The 12,362-nt window shown below is 40.9% G+C and overlaps 1 long non-coding RNA gene across 1 annotated transcript; it reads right to left on the bottom strand.

Moving 5' to 3' along the window:
* Positions 1-8,414: 8,414 nt before the first annotated feature.
* Positions 8,415-9,077, bottom strand: LOC121873577. The gene is made up of 2 exons (XR_006090267.1): positions 8,988-9,077; positions 8,415-8,791 (listed from the first exon to the last, which is right to left on the bottom strand). It is a non-coding gene; the product is annotated as an uncharacterized LOC121873577 (long non-coding RNA).
* Positions 9,078-12,362: the final 3,285 nt, after the last annotated feature.

The raw sequence follows: 12,362 nt of genomic DNA, 5'->3' as shown, positions 1-12,362 counted from the left end.
GACTACCAGGTGCTGTTACCCAGTGGTCGCGTGTGGTGGAGGTAACCGCCGTTTTCTCCGCCCCGTAACAACGCCTTCTGCTGACCCCGTCACCAGTGTTGAGTCCTGTGTCCTCCCCAGTGATCAAGTCCCTCGACGCTCAGAACGGATCCAAAAGAAAAGGTCCGCTCAAGACTTTGCTATGAGCGTATAGAGGGGGGGGGGGGTTATATGTGTATTATGTATGTATATTATGTATTCCATTTATATATATACTACTTATTTAGCCTAGCCAGCAGCATGTGGCAATGCATTTGTTATGTCCCACACGCTTAGATAATGTGCCTGGCGACATATGGAAGCTGCTACATGTCGCCTGAGGGCTCGGTTGTTGATAGAGTAGGGAGTGCCGTCTTGTTGTATTGTAGTGGGCTACCTCCGCTATATAAGACCTAATCTCGTGGTGACCTACCTCTTTCTACCTACACCACCTCCTCCGCTCCTGCCTGGCGGCCCTCGCTTCCGTCGGCGAGCATGGCGAGCCACAAGCTGGTCCTCCTCTGAGCACCCTCACCAACCAGATCTCTGTACATCACGCTTGTAACCAACCTGCCACTTCCCAGCACCAAGCTGCTCTGTACATCCAATACAATATGTATACAGAGAGCACATTGTGAGTTTCCTTTCTCCAACCAATATCTCATAACCCCACAAATGGTGACCCCGGAGATTCGCACTCACACAGGATGGAGGAGAAACCGATCACTCTCCCAGTCTTCAAGCAACATGGAAGACTGGCTTATCCACACAGAGGCAGCTCTCATCGGCTCTACAGGTACTGTCTCTACACCTCAGGTTAGACACCCTAGAGCAGCTCTGCTACTCTAAGCAGACACCAGCTCCTCTTCCTGCCCCAAGCACCACGTCCTATCGACCCCAGCAGGCGCATCTGAGGACTCTGTACCTGCCGAGAGGGAAGCACAGCATTCGTCGCCCCCACACACCGTTGTTTTTTTCCCTCCGGCACTCCCACCTGCTGTTGTAGACCCTGCTCCTATTATAGACCCTCCTCCTGACGTCGCCCCTGACCCAGTGATCATGAGGACGCTGCCCCTGCAGCGACAGAAGCACAACATTCATCGCCCCCACACACCCTTTTTCTCCCACAGATCTCGTGTGTCTAGACTCGAGACAGTTGTCTCCCCTAGCGGCCGGGTCTTTCACGCCCTCGCCGTTATGTCTCGCATGTGGCATGCACCGCCGTTTTGCCTCGCATGTGCCATGCAACCCTGCAGACAACAAGTCTCCTGGAGGGAAGGGGGGAGTATCGTAGTGGATTCCTCCCCTACAAACGCTGTTTGTCGCAGAGTAGCCGACCCCGCGAATTCCCCAGCGTATGCGTCGTGGTCTAGGTCAACCAGCGCCGCCTTAGACGACGGAGGTCAACTATTAAGCCACGCTTATCTCCGCTATATAAGACCTGACCTCGTGGTGACCTACCTACACCAACCAGCAAAATAGAATTCTACGAGTGTTTCTGTTCGCCCCTGTAGTTAGAACCGAATACCTAGAACATGTACAAATATATTATGCTTATTTTTAAAAAAATTTCTTATTCCAGGTGTTTCGCATATTATCCGAGTCAACAGAAGGAGTTCGTCTTTACGATCAGCTCCTTCCGACCATCTCCGAGATGTCATCCGGAGAGTTGAAGTTTGCTCTTGCCATCCGGTCTCTTCTCCAGAGTATCGTCAGAGGTACAATGATTTATATTAAGAATATCTTCAATATAATTAGCCCTACCATTTCAAGTGGATGAATGTTTAATTAGTAAGAATCATGATACCACTTAAAAAGTTGTCAATTTGCTTTAAAAGGGTATTTGTGGGGGATAAATGTAAAGGTGTACATATAAATGAAAATATTGAGTGTTTTATTATGAGGTACAGCACAGTACAAGCTTTTAGGTATGATTTTGTCACCGCTAAATCTGCATTACACATTTTGTAATCTACTTTTATTTCCAAAATCTGGTTAAACTGTCTGGGTTTTTCTCACAGTAGGAGCAGAAATAGGCACTCCTTGATTAATCACGCCTCCATCACTGTGTCAAGCTCTGCTGACCTGGCTCTGTGCGGTGATTTACTCTCTAATGTGCTCATGTTTTTGTCGATGGAATGTGGCTGTGTACTATTTACACTTTGGAGGTCACATTGAAGCAACACTTAGCAATGATAGGGAATTACGCAGTGCAGTATATATTTTATTTCAATATTGTTGCTGCTAGTGAGTTGTACTAAACAAGTATCCACTATGTATTTCATAACATTGTAATTTGTTTTGGCATTCTCAATTTTTGTTTCGGATATACTGTATATATAGGGATGCTGTAATCTAAAATTAGGTTTTGCATACATCAAGAGTACGTTTGTGGCTCCTCACGAGTTGTACTTGCTCAGAAATATATACTGTACAGTAATGTTATATACAGGTTGCACTTAAAAAAATCCAAACATCATTTATCCCCAAACTGTGAACATCCAAAAGTGATCGCATTGATTATAAAAATTTACCGCGCTGCCAGATGATGGCGTTTCAGCACACTAAGCTAAGATATCATCACCGGGGCATTTTCTCGTAGTCGGTCACTGAGTTACACCCTCCGACTCGCCGTCACCCGCACTTACGAACGGGATCCCAATACATTCACCTCAAAAAGTTGTAATTAAACTGTCATTATTTTCATCATTGTTTAACAGCACTTTATGTTATGTAACCTAAAGTATGGGTCCAGGAACTTATCCCTGTTGTAAGTTGCGGACGGCCTGTATTATTATTAACATTATATTTTGAGTTCCTTAGTTTAGTGTGTTTGTTATACCTGTACATGCAGTATTATATATTAGTTTATAGTTGTCATATATGTAGTATTTTATTTGGTGCTTAATGAAATATTAGGGTTTTTAATAATGACCTTGAGTTAGCCAACAAGTTCAGTTATCTGAAACATTTTGGATTTTTGAAGTGGAACCTATATTTCAACTCCCTCCTCAAAATATTAATGTACTATAGGAACAGAAATGGTTGATTTAAATTATTGCTCCAAACTGCACCACACCATAGTGCCATCTTTGGCATATACAGTAAATGAACTTTTGTAAACTGTACTGTACATATTTAATGTCACATGATGTGACAATGTTTGTTTTGTCAAGTGATGTATAGTGCATGTCATTAGTGTAACGGTCGGTGCCAAATCGTCGTTATTTGGCGCCATTCATTTTTAGATATACCTGTATCTCATTTATGAGACATTGTTTATGTAAGCCAAGAGTTGTTACGTCTTGCATATTTCATCTCCGTCGTCAGAAAATGTAACGGCGCGATGTTGAGCAATTTGTTGCCAGACTATGGATGATAGATAGGATCTGTACATATCATATTAAGTCTTCAACACAAGATATTTATTGTCAACTCTAAATTAAATATGTTGTGAATAAAACTTTTCAATTTGTGTTACCAAAGTGAGAATAAAAGATTGTCTCCGGCCAGCTTTTTTCTTTTATTATGTCCCGTAATATTCCCCCCGCCGAGAGCCTCCGTCGTTTGCTTTTAATGTATACGGAGACCGAAATCACAAATTTACGGTTTACGACGAGACGCGAACGTGCAACGTCACGAAAGAAATATTGGCCGAACATTTATGGTAAATAATTTATTTCTTCACCTACAAAGCACTTGGAGATGGTTTATTACTGCCACACGATCAGAGTTTCGTTGTTTTACCCCGTAATTTCCTTCATGTTTCGTGCCCTGCCCGCTATGGGTGATTTATGATCGTAGATAGAGAAAAAAAATCTTAAAATTAAAGAAAAAGTTGTATCATTTTTATTACGATCATGCAAACATTTGTGGATAAAATGAATGAAATAGAAAAACTGCTTCTGGTGTTAAACCACGGCTTTGAGACTGTCTCGGCGACCGACGCCGAGCCCACGTGTTTCCGAGGGGCCGTCTCCACCTTTCAGTCACTCACCTGTGGTGTCCCCGAAGATACTACTACTACTACTACTAATGTTTGGAAAGGCAGTTGTCAACATACCATCCGGAAAGGGTTGTCACTGACTTGTCAGATTCAGAAGAGAAAATGTCTTTAAATTGCAAAAACTCCTCTAGAACAGATGCTTCCAGGTCACTGGAATAGGTACTGACAGCCAATGGTGTCATACTCCGTTAAGGTAAACCGCTTCTTTATTTCTATTCATTCGTAATATGGTGTAGAAATTGTCCACCTTGGATCAAGTTGAGTTTCAGTGCCAACTGATTCATCCAAGAAATGTTTTCTCTTTTTTGTTGTCGTTGTAGACAGGCTCGGCAAAAGCCCTAGCCTGATCTTCTATTTCATCCAACTGACCCCGTCTCATTTCTGAGACGAAGATGATCAAGCTCTCATACAGTTTCACAACTGACAGAAGGTGGGTGTGAACTTTTTGAAGTGATAAGCTGGTTGCATTAAACCTTGTTAAGATTTGATACTATTTTACAGCAAGAAGTGGTGTTTCAAATGCTTCCATTCGTCTTATGAGGCCTTGACCTTGAAGCTACTGTCGGAACATATTTTGTTCTCCAGTGCTGACTTTATCTCAAGGTAATGTAAAAACACTGCAGCCAGTTTCTGAAAGGGATTTCGCTACAATCCCTTCAGCCGGTAGTGCAGCTGATGATCCCAACTATATGTGGAGGTTGAGAAGTAGTTGTATAAGGTTTGCAAAAATCCGGAATTTGAAAGAGACCCAAGGCAACTGATGTTCCTACAAGGTTCAAGGAGTGACCTGCACAAGGGACGTAATATGCCAGCCTTTATTCTGGCAGTGTAAATGGCTGACATAGTGGCAGCATTGTCATAACTCTGCCCTCAAGACGAACTTCTGTAATTAACTGTACAATAGTTGAGGCTATGCTCTGTGCACCATGGTCATGTATATGTCTATGAAGTTATAAAAATCGCTCAACTATGAATGTAAGTTGGTCAGTATGACTAACATCCGGTGTGGAATCTACACTAACTGACTAATATTTGTCTCGTTTCACTTCACTTATGATAATTGATTGACCATTTGGTCACAAATCGTTTTTGAGAGATATGAAGTGTTTGCACAGCACCAGATGCTGTGCAAGAAAAGTGTCCAATTTGGCCAGGAGTTGCAAGGTAATTGCCATTGTTGCTAGAGCCTATTCTTTCATCACTAGCTCTGAGAGGAAGACCTCTCGATGTTAAAATTTGTAGTGTTTCAACTATGCGCAATAGACGTTCTTTGCATTATTTTCTCTCCAATTGTAGTTGCAAAGCCAAAGTGGAATGAATTCGCCTTGCTGTAATTGCCCTCACACCCCAACTGAAATTTGATGCTCTCTGCCACTTTCACGTTCGGCAACTGTACGCCGGCAGTTTTTCCAGTCGCTAAACGCATTGAACGCAAAATACATCTCCAGTTTTTGGAGAATACACAAGGATTTGGGCACATACCGAACTCTTTCCTTTTCACTTGTTGAGAAGTGACCTTGTTCACAATTTAGATCAAGAGAATGATTTAGTAAATAGTCAATGGGTTTATCATCAACTGTCAGCCGGATCACTCGACACCGGTTCCATAGAATGTTTCTTATAATTCAACTGAGATGAATCGGACGAAGCTTCAGTCACAGGTTGGAGAAAGGAAACTCTTAATGGTGGTTTTCTTCTATAAAATATATTATATACAAAACAGTCTGGTGGTGGGAAGTTGGTGCTTGGAAGAGGAGACGAGACGCGGCGTGTTCAGGAACGTAGGGTAGAATGAATTTCAACGGCGAGACCGAGAGGTCATACACTCGGCTACCGGAAGTAAACCCGGATGCCAGCGTCGCAGGTGGCGACCCCCCACCCCCGTGAGAAAGTCGCCGAATCCCGTCTCATTGGAATGCGGCTAGGCTCGTCAGTTTGTAGGAGAGTATCCACTACGGTACTTGCATTGCTGTAGGTGGCGATTTACTTAATCTCAGCTGACCTCGTTTCGTCATCCGAATCACTAAAGTGAACCTCTACTGTGTCATCCTCTGGGAGTTTACTGTCACTGGGCTCTGAATCTCCTTTTGGTTTAAAAAAATGTCAGCTTTGGCTACTTTTAAGTTCCTCTTTCGTGAGCAGGGCCTCTCTACATATCAGGGCTGGTCGACTTGAAACCACACGAATGACTCCAGTCATGTCTCACTTTTGTGTGTGTTGGGAATTTGTACACTATCAATAAATATACAGTTAATGAAAAATGTCTCAATGTTTTAATTTCCTCAATATAACTGCATATGGCTTCCAAATTCTGCAAAGAAGTGTTCAAATTTCAATATTTTCCCGGGGGGGCTTACAGCTCCCCCGGAACTCCCAGATGTTTAGGCTCGTTTCACTCGCCACCCCACCCTCTTGGGTAGTTATAATGAGGGGGGCCTCCACAAAGAGGCTGGCTGCCCATGGGTAGTGTGTGCAGGTCAGAGTTGGCGGTACAGTGTGTGAGAAAAGTGTTTCAATACGGTTGGTAAATTCGATTTGACGTTCGGGCATCAAAATGATCTAATTTCAGTAGTACTTGGAAACATCTGGCTATCCCCAAGGACAAGCCACTCGTGTAGTTTTACTAACAACAAAGACAGTTGAAGCTTTCACCATCACTTAATGGATGTTCCAACTATAATCAGATATCTAAGTTGCCTTAACATATACCACCACTGTTGCAATTTCCAATTCTGTGTCGTTATATTAAAGGCCCGTCGTTGAGCGAAATCATGGTCAGCCTGCCTGGTGGTATATAAGTATTACAAATGTTATACGTACGTGTTCCCCGCTCAGTGTATAACCAAATGCAATGTACAATATTGGCGTGAGAGGAGATTGTTTATGTAATGAGGACATTCGTGTGTGTTCTTCGTTCTCGTCCCATAGCTTCCTGTTTATGCATATCATAACTCAATCCATTTTTATGGATTACAAATCTCACCTGCAAGTAATCTTCCTCGAGTACTTCATAGCAGGTATTATGCGAGACAAACTTTGTTTCGATATCCTCGTGACGTGTAGGTGCATACCAGTTGAAAGATATACAAGCGTTGCCTCTAGACTAGCCTCTGCAGATATACTTTCCCTCATATTGGTATCCTGGTTTTTTTTATATATGGTTCCACTTTCGCTCGAAATTTGTAAAAGGTGTTAGAGTCCTTTGTCATGTCTCGCTCGTGTCCATCTTGCCGTTCACGTAAAATCGTGGCATGACTTCAATGCTTTTTTCCGACCTAACCACCATCCCCTTTTTCTGCATTTGCACATAGCAGCAATTATTATAGTACACAACGATATGATCTTTGCTTTTCACTGTCGGGCGATTATTCGTGCGATCGTAGCGTATCCGCCACTGCAGACCACTTACTAGCGCCCGACTATGACTGACGCCAATCACCCCCGTGTGTACAACACACAAGCTTTGCCCGGTAAAGGGTCAAAGGCCGCCGGGCACTGCTCGATCGTGTGGACGGGGCTTTAGGAACAAGGAAGTCTCGGGTGCACTCTAAGATGGAAAGAAAACGGAGGACTCAGACGTCCTGAGAAATCGGACGTCTCAGACGGGTGACTCGTTAAAGAAGGTATAGCTACACGTTAACTCACAAACCACCCTCCGCTTTTATTCTCCTTCTGTACTTCCCACTTAACTATACCTTGCTCTAAATATCCTTGTTGACGGTTCTCTTATCTCTGACATGCACAACCGTCGTTATTACATCTTTAACCCACTTTGCTTTTTCAATGCCATTTTTCTCAATTTCAAAGCCTTTCCCATGTTGAACAAGTAAAAGGCAGTCTTTTGAGATTAAAATACTCTAATATACATTGCGGCGGAAATCCAATTGAAGAAGCGTTTTAGAATTGTCCAAACTACAGACTACATGACCAGACCTCTAATTTTACATTGATTTCGACTGAATATTGAAAGACTTGGGTCTATATTTAGTATTGCAGTGGTCATAGATGGAAGTTCATATTTTTATTTATAGGTTAGACTTTCATATGTCTTGCTTGGAATTTAGTATTTTACCACTTCTGGTGTTATTAGACAATACTAAGATTAGTTTAAACCAGTGATGATCGTACTTTAGTACAGGGCCACTGTGGATACGAGAATGTGTACTTTGAACGATTGGAAAGTAAAAAGCCACACATTAATGTCATCATTTGTCTATTGGGTTATGTTGTGAAAAAGTAATACTAATTTAAGAGGAGTAGAGCTGTATTTCCCGAAGCGTTTAACACCATTAAGTAGAGTATTTGAGAACTATTTATGGGCAAACTTTCAAACAGCAGACGTAGTCGAGATTTTATTATACTCTGGGTTTTGATTTAGTAAAAGCAAGGATTTGGATTATTCCATAAATAGAAAAACTTTATTGGTTACATATACTGGATATTCAATATGTACAAGTTTGACTTTACTTGCACAGAATGTAATGCAATACAGCTCATGACCCACAAATGGGGTAGAAGAAATAACAAAGATACTGGAAAGCAGTTTTTTTGGAGACCAATTTCTTGTAGTTTAACACTAGGAAACTCACTGTAATGCTGTGGGAAGGATCCACTAACCGCGGTAGAACTGGAGTAGGAAAGGAATTGTTGCGATCGAGTTCTCCAGCAACAGGTAAATTTTGTAGACGCTCCGAATTGTTCTTGTGGTGACACTGCAGCTACCTCGGTCAACTCGTATAGGGTTCATGGTCGTTTGATGAGCGTGTTCTAGAAATAGCAAGAAGATTAATGTTATGTAAGCCTGGCGGAATGGTTTAACGCGAAACTTATTTAAAAAGTTTAGTTTAGGTAATATCAAGACTAATAAAATTTCCCTTTTTTTTTTGTCAAGTGAAATTTTAAACAATAGCTTCCCAATCGCCAACAAATAATTTACAATTTAAATATTTGAAGATACACTTACAGTACAGAAGATGTTGTAGCGTCGTCGCGTGCCAGTGTTCTGTGTTGACGTCCGTCTACCAGGCTTTATATACAGGCGGCCCACACTCCCTGACCAATCACAAGCTGTTTTAGGTTAAATTGTAGCCAATGGGTACATTGCCTTGTTATGACGTCAAAGTGACACCATGCCGGAGGGAAACGCCGTTTGGTTGTTTGATGACGAGTAAACGATTTAAACTTTATTGTGACACGAAAGTAGTGTAAAACGTGAAAGGAAAATATTATGAAATCGTATTCAGTGCTTTACTTATCTTGGATAGAAATTGTGAATATATTACAACAGCAATATTGGCCTCAGTTTAAGTCTGAGACATTGTTAAGAGACATATACATCAAAATAGTACTATTGTAATATTAAAAAAGTCTTAAACTTAAATAGAATAGCCTAAAGAAGTTAATATGAGGAATAAAATAAGATCACAGAGAGAGAAAAACAATGAAGAACAAAGCACCGAGTTAATATTAACCTTTACTTGAAATTGACCATAGAGCAGAAACACTAAAATTAACAAAAGACAGACATATGTTACAACAATGGAGAAGAAAACGTACACGTTACAAGAAAGTAGAGTAGAGTTGTGAGCAGGGCCGGATTGAAGAGTGGGCAAAGTGGGCAGTTGGCCAGGGGCCTCCACATATTATAATATTGTATTGATTTGGTTTATTTTATTTTCAATCTTTAAAATTCATGTTTATCACGTGATAGAAATTAGGCTAGCTACTCGTTGAAATTGACGACTGGGTGGTTTTCCTATGAACCGTCTATTTTTAATGAATGCTGTGGTGCTAATAATATGATATTTAGAATTGCGGAACTCCCAGATGTTTAGGTTCGCTTCACTCGCTACCCCACCCTTTTGGGGTAGTTATAATGAGGGGGGCCTCCACAGGTCTAATAAATCCGGCACTGGTGGTAAGTGGTATTAAGAACCTGGCAGGCCTCTCCATACAGTGTACCTTTAGACTAACATAACTAATATTTAACAATTAACATTTAACATTGAACTAACATCTTAGCCCAAAAAGAAATGTGACTACCCTCCCAGCTACACAAGGACCTGGGCGGGCTTACTAACTCCAACAATAATAAAAATAATAATAATAAGCAGCATTATATAAATACAGCAATATTAATACAAAGGTCTGACGACCCAAGGGAGCAGAACAAAGATAAAACACCAATAAGAAAGATTCTTTCTACTCCTACTGTATTTCAGTTTCACCACTTTTCCCTCAACCCCTAATAATTTTGTTTCACCTCTTAACTAAAGATTTCGTACTCGTACTCGTGCTGTTTGTCCTCTGCGGATGACTATAATATACTCGTCAGTTACATGGACCAGTTTCTAGTTGACATAGCAATGGTTAGAGAGATATTTACTATCACAATTTGATAATGATTTATTGGGTCAGGTCTCAGCTCACACGTACCTTAGAGAGTAAATGTGGTACCTGATAATATAGCGTACATTTATGTCAAGGAATTATTATATAACATTTAGTAGCACGTGGATTAGTACACGTAAGATGGCATAGTATAGAATGTTACCACGATGTTTTTGTTTTACATTGTTTGAATTAAGTTATAAATATATACTGTACGTAAAGTATTTGACGGTAATGGGAAAACATTACTCGGGGTCTTGACTTTATTAAATTCACCGTTGATAGTTCTCACCAAGGAATGGAGATGTGAGTAACTGATTGTAGGGTATGTTGTTATTTCCATCTTGGAAGGAAACTTTATTGACTACGATACTGCCACCGTAGGCTGTGAGTTGCTATCATAACTTTTTGGTTCGTTAGGTTATCACAAATTGTGTGGGCCACCTATGTCTATGGTGCAAATACCCAAGAGCAGTTTATGTGGATAATCCCCTCGTTTGGTTGTGACGGTGTTTACCGGAGAAGAAGTTCGGGGTCCCGGAAAGCAAGAATCTGGCCGTTTTGAGCTCATATATTTTGGCTATATTTCATGAAATGGACTTTGTTGGAGTTTGTTTGAATAATGTTGAAGATGAGACCAGAGTTTTTTTTAATGTATCCTTGTACTTTGACGCCAAGGTGAAGAATAAAATGTTGAAAATTTGAAGTTATTCGAATGAGGTGGTTCGGTGAGCAGAGAGCAAATAATTTGACGGTTCGGCGGGAAGGTTGGGGTATTTAAAGGTCGAACCGGCAAGGATGCATCAGTTACAATCCGATCCTTGTGTCTGGTGTTAGAACTCCTTTAGTTTGTGAAGAAGAAAAGAAAAGAAAAGTAAAGTGTAGTATATAAAGTAGTGTTTAGACATTTGTTTGTTTGGCTGTTAGTGTTCCGCATTGGAAATGTTTTCTTAAACATTTTCTGTGGTTTTTAATACAAGTTAAAGAAGTATTTGACTTGTGGCCTGTGAAACGTATTTAAGATTTCTGTCTGTGGTTAACTAGGGAGATTTTGAAGTTGTTATTAATTCAAGTTGTTAGAGTAGAGGATATTTAAATTGAAGACGGTAGTTTAATTGAAATGAAATCCTCTAAGTGTTAAACGTGTTAAGTGGTTTAAAAAGTTGAAGTGTTAATAGTGTACTTTGTGAAATTGGCGGAATATGTTGTGTTTTTGCAAGAAATCGTGTTATTTCGTTGGTGAGTGATGGAAAGTGAATTGATGAGCATGTAGATTGTGTAGCAAGTTCATTATTAAAATATTGTCTGTATCTGAAGTTGTTTGGATGCGAAGTTCAATGTAGTTTTAAGTGATGGTGGTGGAATCTTGAAAATGAGTGAGAAGAAAAGAAAGCTGCAGCATTTATGTGTGCCTTGAGCTTGGACTGTTCATAGTGATCGTGGTGGATCTTGAAAATGAGTGAGAAAGAAAAAAGATGGAGCATTTGTGTGCCAAGTAGTAAACCATACGTGTGTGTTTTGATGCGTATAGTAGGAGATTGGAGGTGTTGTGCATATAGTGAAGTGGAAAAGAAAATAAATGTGCCGACAGCGACGTTTTGGTAAACGAGGGGTGAGGGCAGGTAAGTGACTATTGATGTTTAGTTTGTTTAGCGAGGTAAAGATAGGGATTTGACATGAATAAGAATATTGATATGGGTGAGCCAATTGGTAGCCTGCTTTGAGTGTATGAAAAATAAGCGGCATAAAGCACGAGACCCAGGGTCGGGTCGATGCATCTTTAGCTGACTACATTCCAAACGTTCGACTTTACTTTTATCCTCTTCGCCACTGATCGGCTTGTTAGCCGCTTGGTCACGTCTCTTTTCCTTTATATTCTTCACGAAAAGGTCGGCTCGCTAGCCGCCTGAGAGATTGGAGCGCCTGAACTTGCCTAGCTTATACTACA

Source organism: Homarus americanus, unplaced genomic scaffold (assembly GCF_018991925.1).
Source record: "Homarus americanus isolate GMGI-L3 unplaced genomic scaffold, GMGI_Hamer_2.0 scaffold24830, whole genome shotgun sequence".
NCBI lineage: Eukaryota > Metazoa > Arthropoda > Malacostraca > Decapoda > Nephropidae > Homarus > Homarus americanus.
This window is presented reverse-complemented; position numbering and strand designations above follow the sequence as displayed.